Source organism: Polypterus senegalus, chromosome 4 (assembly GCF_016835505.1).
Source record: "Polypterus senegalus isolate Bchr_013 chromosome 4, ASM1683550v1, whole genome shotgun sequence".
NCBI classification, from domain to species: Eukaryota; Metazoa; Chordata; class Cladistia; order Polypteriformes; family Polypteridae; genus Polypterus; species Polypterus senegalus.
In genome coordinates, this window is record NC_053157.1 from 216,481,224 (window position 1) to 216,495,199 (window position 13,976).

Here is a 13,976-nt window from a genome sequence, read left to right on the forward strand (position 1 = left end):
GAGCTGATTGTGTGGCGATTGGGTATTTGGAGAAAGAAAAGTAAGGACAGGAATTGGGGGTTAGTATGTTTGAAAGAGACAGTACTGCCACAATAAAGTATTTCATCGAAGGTTGTGCATGGTGCAGCAAGCATCTTGCGTGAGGCATGAACAATCACTGCATCACTGTGTTCCCATGTTTAATAACATGATTTAACTCCTATCATCATGAAAATGATATCACATAAAGTTGACATTTCGTGCTTTTTTCCCACTGTGTGCCTATTTTTTTGTCTGTTCCCTAATAAGCTTTCATAAGACACTTTCATGGTGGGCTACGATTCGTCTTTTCATGGTTACTTTGATATGTGACTTCTTTTTTATTTCGGGCACTGTGTGACTTTGTGAACTTGAGCTTTTGAGTTTCTCCGACACTCTGTCACTCGATCAACTTCCTTTTGTTGATTATACCACTGTTTAAATCAACAAATAGTATGTTTTTCCTTTGTCTCCAATGGTATTCATTGAAATTCTTGTGTTTTCCCCTGTGCTTTTCCCATTGTCTTTTCACAGAAGGCTGAGCTTAAGGGCTATTAATACTTATTTGCATATTCAAAGAGGCGTAACTCTGGGAGGAGTTGGGGTGGGACAGCAGGCACGTGCACGTGCGTTACTTTTCACGCTGACTGGGATTTATGTAGCGGAAGAACATGGAAGTTTGCGTACGCACAGATTTATGCATCTGGATTTTCCTGTGCATACACACGTTCCCACTTTTGTGCTTACGCCATGTTATAGTGTGAGTTCTACGCACGCCGTTATGCATGAGGCCCCTGGAGTGGTAACCTCCCAGTTGGGACCAGTCTCCTACAGTGTAAAAGTTGGGGATGCTGAAGATTGGAAACTACATGCAGACCAGTTACTACTCAACCGAGCAAAGGAAAGTGTTCCACAGGTCACACAGCCAGAAAAGACACCTTCCTCCAACTTGGTAACAATGTCACCAGTAACATTAGAGAATAATACAGTCAATGCAGGGCATAACCCTGCGGGACAAGGCTTGGTCATTCCAGTCATGGTTCCTCAAACTGGTGAACCTCAGAAGTATGCACCTCCAACTTCACCTACAGAGAGCAGTGGCAGACGCTATCCTTTGCAAGTATCTTTGTGGTTTTATAAACAGATGGGAGGGAAATGTTATGTATTGAAATAAATGTAATAATGATTGGTAGTATCCCCAGGCAGCAGGGGGTGCCACAGTGGGATTAAGAGATATCTTGGACAAGTGGTTACAGAAAACGCTCTTAGTCAAAAAGACTGCTGTGCAATTAACATAACTTCTGGCCTCAGTGTCTATCATTGAATACCTGCCGTCATCAGCCTCAGATTATCTAGCATAACACCCAGCAACACATTTCTTTCACTATCTTCAAATTCGAAACTTTGTTAAATAGAACCTGCCCAATTTTCCACACCTCCCACCTACCTCTATGCCAGAAAAAATATTGCTCAGTCTCGAGGACTCAGACAGCATTTCTGTAATATATAAAACTATTTTACAGTCCCTCTCTTTCAAAGATTTAAGAGGACAGTTGGAAAAGGATCTCTTACTCAATATCTCAGAAAAGGAGTGGAAAGTAGCAATGCAGAGAATTCATTTGAGCTCCATATGCGCAAAGCATACAATTATTAATAATAACTCAAAATTATATATTGAGCACATCTGTCTCGTTTAAAATTTTCCAAAATGTTTCCAGGGCAAGATCCAACCTGTAATCGAGTTCCAGCCTCACTGGGCCACATGTTTTGGGGCGTTCACCAAATTAACATCATTGTGGACCAAAATGTTTAAGTGCCTTTCAGACAGCCTCGGTGTCACAATCCCTCCTAACCCACTAACAGTTGTGTTTGGGGTTCTTCCAGAGGGGCTTAAAGTGGAGAAGGACAAACAAACTGTGATTGCATTCGCTACACTATTGGCATGCAGACTGGCACTCAACTGGAAGAATCCTAACTCTCCTATTCTAAGTCAGTGGGTAACTGATGTTATATACTATTTGAAACTGGAAAAAATCAAATTTGAACTTAGAGGATCTGTGCAGAACGTTTTCAAAACCTGGCAGGATCTAATCAATACCATTTTAGAATAAGCATTTAAATTGAGGAATCAGATTCTCTCCCCTCTTGTACTCCATTTATCTTTATTTAACTATTATTTTATCTATTCGTTTGTCTTTACTAGCATAAAGTTTTAGACTGCTGGCCTAGCTCTCTTTCTCAGGGGTGGGGGTTGATATGTTTAAAACCTTTTTTTTCTTTTTGTATGGAGTGTTATTTGATGTTAATAATTTCAATAAAATTAAAAAAAACATGGGAATAACTTAAATGTGAGCACATTAAATGTTGTGCGTACATACTGAAAATTGAGAAGTTGTTTATTTATTTATCTAACCAGCCATTACATGTGAAAGGAGCTTTCATCTGCAAAGTTAAGGTAAGGGGCCGCACTGAACATGCAGAATAAGGAGGGACGAACCACTCTTAGGCAAAGAGCCATGAAGCTTGGTGTACTGAAACTAGGCACCAATAGTGCAGCTATGATGGACCTAAAACAGGCACTCCAGCTACAAGGCCCGTATTTGAAGTTGAACACTAAGCAGATTAGTCTTCATATTGATTATAATGTTAAGTTAGTAGCACAGCTTCATAGCTGAATGCCATTTAACCCCCTTAGCATTGCATTTTTGCTCAAAAAAACCTATAAAAAGTGTTCCATTTTTTGGCTTGAAAAATGTCATTTTTATTAAATCTCATCTTTGTATTGTAAAACATGCAAAACACTAAAAGTACAAAGTCAGAAGTGTAGAAAGTATAATAATGATTCAAATAATAATTGTAGCTGCTGGATGGGAAGGCAGGATCAAGCACGGGTCAAACGCTTGCCGAAAGAAACTTCTCAGTCCAAAATTTCATTTAAAAATGTTTACTGAAAATTCAAGCAAACAATCCACACAAGAATAGAGATAAGTTGTTACACACTTAGAATAAAAGGCAAAAATAAAGGAAAAATTTCTTCTCGTTAAACTTCAATTGTTTCTATAATTCAGACTTCACTATGCTTTACTTCACATTTAGCACATTCTAAACGTATGGCTTTGCACATACAACTGAGCACGTTATGACACTGCTTGAAACCGTGTGCCCTCCATGCCTTACCTATGGCAAGGTAGGTCACTAACTAAGACTAATCTGCAATCAAAGTGGCAAGAAATAGTTAGAATATACTGTACCTGTTCAGTTCAGCTTGTGGGGGTTTTAAGAATTTCCCATAGACTATGCTCTAACATATAGGCAAACATTTAATATAACTTAGATAACTAGCAAAATGCTCTTATAATAATAATAATAATAATAATAATTTGAACAGTACACTACACATGTGCAAGTGAGTCAATCTTCACTTTCAGATTCCCGGAATGACTGTCGGTTTCAATGTCTGTTTCAGTTTCACTGCCGAAGCCAGATTCACATCGTCATAACTGCTGAGGAGAGGCGTTTTTTATGAGATGCCATTATGAGGCTAGGAGAAGACACATTTACACCGTTGTCCAAGTAATGCTTGGGCTTGATGCTTACACAAGACATGCCTAAACCATTGTCCATGTAACACTTGGCATTAACGCTGTCACTAACTTTTACAGCCTGAGTAATTCTTGTGTCTTATGCGAGACGCGTCTATACCGTTGCTTGAGTGACACTCGGGACTAATGCTTTTAGCACTGTTTTTACCCAGCTGTTGCTTGAGTCTAGTGGTAAGAAGGTTTATTTGAAATGAACTGTTGAGAAGAAAATTATAGAATTGATAGTCTTTGGCATTACTGAACCAGTGCATGGTCCTACCCTGTGGGTAAATCCAGTGGTTATACTACCAAAAGCCAACTCAGAACTTAGACTTTGCATCAATATGTGACAAGCAAATTTCATCATTTCCAGATAATGTTATCTAATTCTAACATTTGATGAACGGTGACAAGGTATGAATAGCACTACGCAATACAATTAACACAGTCCGTCTTGAGAGGCGCTGCTATTTCTCTAAGATTGTAAATAACAATGCTAGTAATCCCAGAGTCTTATTCTCGACGTTTGATCATCTGCTAAACCCAGGTAACTCAAAGGAATGCCTCCTAAGTACTTCCAGTAAAACCTGTGAGGCTTTTGCTGTATTTTCCAACCAAAAATTTAATGATATTAGAAATAACATAGCATATCCCTCCAACACTAAGGATCCTCCTAAACCCCAGCATCCTGTTATAAACAAATTAAACTCTTTCACTAGGATAGATTTACCTGATTTACATAAAATAATATCTCAATTAAAACCCTCCACCTGCGTCCTTGACCCAATACCAATAAATTTTTTCAAAGAAGTATCGGGCGTGCTAATTGATAATGTTCTAGACATAGTAAATTCGTCATTAGATACAGGGGTCTTCCCAGACTGTCTTAAGACTGCTGTAGTTAAACCCCTTCTTAAGAAACATAATCTTGACCCCTAGCCTAATGAAAATTTTAGACCCATCTCTAACCTGCCTTTCTTAAGTAAAGTTCTGGAGAAGGCAGTCATTATGCAGTTAAATGACCACCTAAATAAACATGCTATTCTTGATAAATTTCAGTCAGGTTTCAGAACAAATCACAGCACAGAAACGGCACTCGTTAAAGTAGTAAATGATTTGCAGGTGAATGCAGACAGAGGCCATTTATCTGTTCTCATCCTCTTAGATCTGAGTGCCGCATTTGACACCATTGATCACAATATTCTTAGAAATCACCTTAGTCAATGGGTGGACCTCTCTGGCAGTGTCTTAAATTGGTTTGAATCCTACCTGGCAGGTAGAAAATTCTTTGTGAGTTGTGGTAATCACATCTCAAAGACACATGATATTCAATATGGTGTTCTTCAAGGCTCTATCCTGGGTCCGCTGCTCTTCTCAATCTACATGCTTCCGTTAGGTCAGATTATCTCAGGGCACAACGTGAGCTACCACAGCTATGCTGATGACACACAGCTGTACTTATCAATAGCACCTGATGACTCCGACTCTCTTGATTCACTAACACAATGTCTGACTTGTATCTCAGAATGGATGAATAGTAACTTTCTCAAGTTAAATAAAGAAAACTGAAATCTTAGTGATTGGAAATAATGGATACAATGAGGCTATTAGAAATAAACTGGATACATTAGGATTAAAAGTCAAGACGGAGGTAAAAAACTTAGTGGTAACTGTTGACTGTAACCTGAATTTTAAATTGCATATTAAACAGACCACTAGGACAGCATTTTTTCACTTAAGAAACATCTTAAGTTAGACCTCTTATATCATTGAAAGATGCTGAGAAATTAATTCACGCTTTTGTTTTCAGTCGACTAGATTACTGTAACGCACTCCTCTCAGGACTACCCAAAAAAGACATAAATCACTTGCAACGAGTGCAGAATGCAGCTGCTAGAATCCTAACTAGGAAAAGAAAATCCGAACACATTTCTCCAGTTTTGATGTCACTACACTGGTTACCTGTGTCATTCAGGATTGACTTTAAAATTCTGCTTATGGTTTATAAAGCCTTAAATAATCTCGACCCATCTTATATATCGTAATGTCTGACACCTTATATTCTAAATCGTAACCTCAGATCCTCAAATGAGTGTCTGCTTAGAATTCCAAAAGCTAAACTTAAAAGAAGTGGTGAGGCGGCCTTCTGCTGTTATGCACCTAAAATCTGGAATAGCCTGCCAATAGGAATTTGCCAGGCTAATACAGTGGAGCACTTTAAAACACTGCTGAAAACACATTATTTCATTATTTTAACATGGCTTTCTCATAATTTCACTGTAATCAAAATCCTGATACTCTATATCTCCAACTCATTATATTAACTATTCATGGTGCCTCTAAAATCGGTACTAACCCCTACTCTCTCTTCTGTTTCCTTTTCCGGTATCCTTTTGGTGGTGGCTTGCACCACCACCATCTACTCAAAGCACCATGATGTTCCAACAATGATGGATGGATTAAAAGCCAGAAGTCTGTATGGCCATCAACATCAAGTGACTCCATGAGAACCCTAACTACAAAGAGGACTGTTTCATTTTTGTTAGGTAGAATGCCCAGAGGGGACTGGGTGGTCCCGTGGCCTGGAACCCCTGCAGATTTTATATTTTTTCTCCAGCTGTCTGGAGTTTTTTTTTTCTGTTTTTCTGTCCACCCTGGCCATCGGACCTTACTCCTTTTCTATGTTAACTAATGTTGTCTTATTTTAATTTCTTATTTTGTCTTTTATTTTTCTTTTCTTCAGTATGTAATGCACTTTGAGCTACTTTTTGTATGAAAATGTGCTATATAAATAAATGTTGTTGTTGTTACGGTGTTTAGTAAATTAGATCTGAAATGGGGCTATCACCATCTTGAGCTCACCCCTGAATCACAGCAGATTACAGCTTTTGCTGTTCATAACGGGGTGTACAAATACAAAAGACTTTTATCTGGAGTATCTTAAGCCAGTGAGTAATAACCAACAAGAGATAGCTGGTGCTTTAGTACTTTAGAACATTTCAGATGGTATCATCGTTCATGGCCACAACCAGGTGACACAGAACAAACAGCTACATGCTGTAATGAAATGAGTGAAAGAGTATGGACAGACATTGAACTCTGAAAGGTTTCAATTAAACATGAACTGTTTGAACTTCATGGGAATAAAATTGACACCAAAAAGAACTGGGCTTACAGAAGAGACAGTCAAGATGTCAGATGCCAGGGAACCAGTGAATACCACAGAGGTGAGAAGTTTTATTGGTCTCGTCAGCTGTAGCAGCAGATTGATTTTGCAACATTATCAGAACCACTGAGATGCCTACATCATTCAAGTTTGGACCAGAAGAAAAACAAGAATTCGTTCCCCTTAAAGATGAGCCAGCTAAAGCTATAACCTTGGCTTACTCGACTTGAATGATTGCTTATGAAGCCCATTTGGACAAAAGGTTCCTGTTTGCCGTGTAAGTCATTCTTTATCACAATGTGAGAAAAGACATTTACAGACACAGAAAGACGCCCTAACTCTCATATGGCATGCCATTATATGGTCTTGTGAAAGATTTCTGTGTATGGCAAAGAGTTTGACCTAGTCACCGACCACAAGCCACTAACATCCGTCCAGTTCGCACTCAAAGCCTTCTTCTCGGTTTGAACATTCTGTTTTGAGTTTGCAAGCTTACAATTTTGATCACATATCAGTGATAAACAACATTGTACACCCACTGTCTCATCTACTAGGAAGTGCAGCAATGAGAGAAAACCATTTGCATGAGTCAGACGAGTATGTGACATTCATGGTGGTAAGTACTATATCAAGAGCTCTAATCAGAACATAGGCGGAGGAGGCATCTACTATTGACTGCAAATTCACTGTGGGGAGCAAAGCTATAGAAAGCAGACACTTTGAAAAGTTCAAAGTCTTTGCAACAGCAGCTAATGACTGTGACATCTTCTGCTACTTGGGACACACATAGTAATTTCACAAGCACTAAGGGGCAGAGCACTAGCATTGGCTTGTGACGAATGTTTAGGGATTGTAGGGACAAAGCAGCATCTTAGAAGCAGGCCATGGTGGCCTGGCATGGCTTAAGAGGTGAAAAGACCTTGTAAATCATGTGACAGGTGTCAGATTGTTGCATGACCAGATTCACCTGAATCCTTAAGGACAACACCATTGCCAGAGGGACCCTGGCAAGATATTGCCATTGACCTACTTGGACCATTGGTGTCTAATCACTCAGTTTTAGTAGCGATAAGATTACTTCAGCAGGTACATGGTGTATGATGTGCTTAGTTCCACTACAACTATTTTGAGTCATTATTTAGTCGACATGGACTTGTTAATTTAAAATCTGACAGTGGTCCACAATTTATATATGAAGAATTCATAAATTATTGTGCTAAGAATCATGTTAAACACTTAAAAACCCCAAGTTGGGTACAAACTAATGAAGAAGTGGAACACCAAAATGCATCTCTAACGAAGCATGTTGAAACTGCCCAGTGTGAAGGTCTTGACTGGAAACAAGAAAATAGATAGCAATCTACTGAGGAATTGTCTTTGGAACAACAGGTACAAGTCCTGAATTATTGTTTAACCAGAAGATAATAGTTAAGTTACCCAAACTTACTGTATGTCTTCACGTAGAGGAATGGAGGTATGCAGTTGAGACGCAGAGCATCCATCCATCCATTATCCAACCAGCTATATCCTAACTCAAGTCACGGGGGTCTGCTAGAGCCAATCCCAGCCAGCACAAGGCGCAAGGCAGGAACAGGAGCTTACTCACAAAAGTTAAGCAGGTTTCATTTCGAAATTCTACGTGTAATGGTCATAACTGAATCCTACTTACGTACATATATACGGCCATAGCCTGTAGCTCGGTCGCTGTGTGAGGCGGAGTTGCGTCACCCATCACCACGCCTCCCACGTAGTTGGCTGCCTGCCCATATAAGGCCGTCCATCCGTCAGCAGCAATCCAATAGATACGCTGCTGCTACGAGGCATTTGTCATGCCTAAGACGAATACGATTTTCGCGAGATTCAAGTTTAGTGAGAAGACGCAAGGTATAAACGAGACTTTTGATCACTTTATAACAGAGTTAAAATTGTTGGTGAAGGACTGTGCTTATGCAAATGAAGATGAGATGGTCAGGGATAGAATAGTGTTTGGCACAAACTCAGCAAAAGTGTGAGAGAAACTTTTAAGTGCCGGGTCTTAGCTAACATTAAATAAAGCCGTGGACATCGCAAGATCGCACGAGAGAGCACAAGCACAGCTGATAACCTTCGATGCATGTACTCCAAGCGACTCATGTGAACTGACTGTGAACGCAGTACGCAGACAACAAGCAAGAGCTCCAAAGAGCGCTGAACAAAAAACGCATTACACAATTGAGAATGCAGCAAAAGAATATGAAGCGAGTGACGCATACAAGCATATTCATAAGCGCAGCTACTGCGGAAACAAAGCACACAGTGGAAAAAGTCAATGTCCAGCTAAAGGAAGACAGTGTAAAAAATGTGGTAAATTGAACGACTTCGCTAAAGTTTGCAGGACTGGGAAAGGTAGACCCGTGCATGCAGTGTGTGATGTCTCAGATAAAGAGGAGGACGAGCTGCTAATTGATGCAGTAAGAAAGGAACAACCCTCTGAAGCTGAACAAGCCTTTGTAGACATATCAATAGGAAAGCAAGGAGTAAAGTTAAGTTTATAGACATGCTGGCGCTAAATAATCGCAGGCAAATCCACAACTTAATACCGGGAATGCCTGTTAAACATCTTAGATTCACGAGTAGCGATTTGGGTAGTAAACACTTTGATGAATGAAACCTTCTTTACAACGATTGACAAACACGGAATATAACTTGAACACAACACATCCTCCAAATATGAACCTGATTGAAAGAAATAATGATAATCAAATCCTTGATAACAGAAACACGCATAACAGTCACAAAACAATTACACTGACAATCATGTTACGTTATTTTTAAAATGTTTCCTTTTCTTTTTCATAACTTCTTTAACACACTACTTCTCCACTGCGAAGCGCGGGTATTTTGCTAGTACTTTATAAGTCTCAACGTCAAAGAAAGATACCTCAAGAAATGAAGGACTGTATGATTGAATGATGTTAATCTGAATAAGGAAGTTTAATTTGCTGTGTAATGCAGTGTACAAGTTTATGAAATACTGAAGTTGTTTGCAAAATTAGATAAAGTTTTGATGCAAAAGAAGGAATGCATATGAGCAGGTGGAATAGGTAATCAAGAAACAAGATGGAGCAAAGTGAATATTGTGAATGTTTAAGCTTTGTAACTGAGGTAAGGGGGATGTCATGTACAGGCAGTCCCTGGGTTACGTATGAGATAGGGACTGTAGGTTTGTACTTAAGTTGAACTTGTATGCAAGTCGGAACAGGTACATAAACTTAATAAATGCTATTGTTGACCGACTGTAACCAAGTGCTCTGCCAATGAATGATGGAGTTTCCCCTCTCTCCGACCTTTTTATTATTTCTACTTTATTTTCAATGGTGATGGTTTTTCTCTTCTTTACTGTATCACCAGCACTTGCATCAGATTTGTGTTTCAGAGACATTCTTGAAGGGTGAAGACAAAAGATTAAGATGAGCTCTTCTGCACAACACTGTCCACACTATCATAGCAGGAAGGCACCCATCAACACGTCTGATGTACTGACAAGAGACAACTTCCTGCTATGTGCGTAACAGTACAAGCAGGCTTGCTATTGGGACTTTTAATCACCAGCCCACATCACAGTCACCTCCACAACAGTATGCTGCCTGCAGTGTCCGCCCACCAAGAACAAACACGGTGCAGCCAAAGGCGGGTAGTGAATCACCCAACCTCAATTCAACAGACAGCCATCCGAGGCACACTACAATGCTACCCCCCACCGCCCCGTTCACCCTCAATGGCCTCCGTTCAGCCACAATCGGTCACCGCTTGCAGCATTACAAGCCGTGTGTGCTGGGCGGGCACTAAAATGGCCCCCTCCGCTCCATCCAGCCTGTGTCCAGTCAGGAGCGGTAGCTGCGGCAGTGTAGTGGGCGGGCAGCGAACCATCATCCTGCACATGAGCGATAGCTTTGGCCCCCGTGACTATTGACCACGGGTCACCGCTTGCTGCCAGGAGCCGCCCGAGGGACACTACAGTGCACGAGCAGTGAAATTGCTCCCCTCCAGCCACCGCTTGCAGCATCCCCAGGCTGAAGATGACGGAGCGGCAGTTACTGAGGCGCATGTTTCGCAGCTGTGGCCTCGTTCGCAAAACGTAGGTCGGATGTCCATAACCTGGGGACTACCTGTACTAAGAAGATATACAGTATGTCACTTTAATTAATGTAGTTGTTTGATTATTATGTTCTTATAGGCCACAAAGAAGAAGTTAGAGGAACAAAAGGATATATAAACAAATCAAGATGTTGCAGTTGTTTAACAAGCCATGTGTGAGACTGATTCAATTCATATGATATCAAGCAGTGCTGTGCGGAGCCTCACTGCAGGGGCACTGTTAGAGGGAATGGTGGAAGTGAAACACAGCCTAGTAAAAGGGCACGTAACAGACATTTAAAAAGAAAAAAAAACAAAACCTAACTCATAAAGGACTTTCCAATTTCAGAAGCTTTAAAGAAAGCTTTCCAGAGGCAACAGAGAAAGGAGTCATCAGGACTGTTGAGGGACTACATTTATCTTCTTAGACCCCCATCTCCCTGTCACCCACTACCCTGTGGCTGAACTCGTGCTGCTGATTTTGGCCATGTACTGACTACTGACTACAGATGGGCCTGGAGAAACTGAAGCCAAAATGTCCGAATTGCCTGAACAAACAGAGTCAATTCAATTTGTGCTTCCAGATATGAATATCCGCTCAATAATGTATGAAGATGGCTCTGATTCCTTTTAATGTTACTAGAAAAGTAACGCTCATCACAGTGGTGACTGGAGCCTTGATTGTGTTGATGCTATGCTTTGGGGCTGATTTGATCCTGAAGACTTATTTTTGCAATGACTACCTATGTGTATGGACTCATCGGGGACCCCAGGTAATTAACCCTTTTCACCAAATTCAGAAGTGATGCATTGAGGGGTCAAACGCCTGTCAGTTTGCCAGCAATGGATGGGTGTGTATTCCACTTCTCTTCTTCCACTTCCAATAATCAAAAGCATTCAATAACAGAAGCATCAAAACTGGACAAAGACGGTACAATTTCAGTGGAAAAATGATTTCATAATTACTAAGGTAACTCTGTTAAAATTCTTATGCCGGTGTGCTATCAGTTTTAGGTTACTTCTTTTGTTATACAGGGTGTCCCAAAAAGAATATCGGAGTTTTAATGAGCTGTGGATTGGCACCCATTCATCGGAGACTGCAGAGCAACCTAGTGGCATCTTGAGGAATTAATCTAGTTTCATTTCGTATATAAAAAAAGAATATCAGAGTTTCAAAGAGCTATATTTATTGAATTATACAAGCATATACAAAAACTGTTATATTCACGTGTTTCACGCACAAAAAATGTTAGTCTTGGGGGAGTCTCATTCATGTTCGATAACTGCATGAGAGTTTTTCACCCCAAATTCGTTCATTATGACGATTTACCTTCCCACTAATATGAAACATGGCCTCATCACTGAAGATAATCAAGGAGCAAAAATCTTCACTGGTCTCCAAATTTTGCTGGATGAAAGTTGAAAACTCAACTCAACGCGTCTTATCCCCTTGTCTAAGGGCCTGAACCAACTGCAGACAATATGGTTTCATAACCAAACGACATTGGAGAATTCTCCATACACTTGACTTTGGTATCTGTAACTCATGACTTGCTCGTCGAACTCATTTCGATGGGCTCTGAGTGAACACAGTTTGCACTCGGGCGACATTCTCAGCAGAGGAGGAAGTTCGAGGTCGCCCGATGCTTTTACCTTTGCAGATACTCCCAGTATCCCAAAATTGCCAGTACCATCGATGGATGTCTTTGTCATTCGGCGGGTCAGTCCCATATTTTTGATGAAATGCCCGCTGCACAGTAACAACCGATTGACTTCTGGCGAATTCGCAAATGCAAAAAGCTTTTTGTTAGGCACAGCCATAATTGCAAACGTAACTAATCGAAAGAACACACTGTTAGCTTTTTAATAACCACTAGCACCATCTACCAGCGATGAAATGAAACTAGATTAATTCCTCAAGATGCCACTAGGTTGCTCTGCAGTCTCAGATGAATGGGCGCCAAGCTACAGCTCATTAAAACGGCGCTATTCTTTTTGGGACACCCTGTATTTAACATAAACTCATTAAGTTTCAACAGATGTCAGCATATTCTAATAAAAAATAAACAATGTAGCGAAGCTGTAATCTTATTAAATTACCATATTGGATTAATGTTTTCCTATTGACCATTTACTGCTTGTTACATGAAAGTTATTCCTGACATGAAACACACAGATGTACAGCATTCAAAGTTATGGTTCGTATATATTTAACTAGCAGGAGTACCGGCGTTGCCCGGAAAGATATAAACCGGTGAATTTCCCAAATGAAAGAAACAGAACATAGAAATAGAACAAACAGTTTTCTGATTCATATTTTATTGTAAGTTCGTCCACTCTGGATTGTGTCTGCTGTGGCATTTCAGACGATTTTGAAATCGACTTTCTTGTGGCATCTGAAGTGGATCTTTCAATTCTACGTCTTTTTTTTGGTGGCATGGGTATATTAGCGAAAAGCAGGAGAATTATAATGTTTTACATGGTATCACGTACGGAATAAGGACCACAATGAGATGAATCTACCTTATTTACAATATGTCAGAAAGCGTTTGTATAGAGCGTCTGTGTTGATCCGTGCTGCCATGTAATGGATGTTGGCAAATGTAACTACAGAGAGAAGTGAAATACAACCGGGGCTGCGTCTGGGGAAAATGGTGGGGAAAGGATACTGTGTTTTTAAGGTGAGTCTCTGATCAAACATGCTTGCATATAACGGACGTTGGCGAATGAAATACAGCACTATCAATGCGTGTGGGAGTGTGACCTGCAGAAATGCGGGTGTGTGAGCCGGTCAAGCGCACTGGGTTGTTGATGTTTTACATCCATATGGCAGTTCCCCTTCACCCAATTAAAGCAGTCGGCCTTCTGATACTTGGACACTTGCTCCATCTCTTGGCAATTTAAAGAAACATGGGTAAAGAGCGACTCACAGAAACCAAAGCTGCCGCTAGATGGTGCCGCGGTGAAAGTTTGTTGCAACAATAAGTACGGGGACATGTGCCGAACGTTGTGTAGGTGAAAAGGTGCCCTGCACTTCACCACAAACATTTTTCCCAACCAAACATACCCCATGACCTCCTCCTGGTCACAAAGGA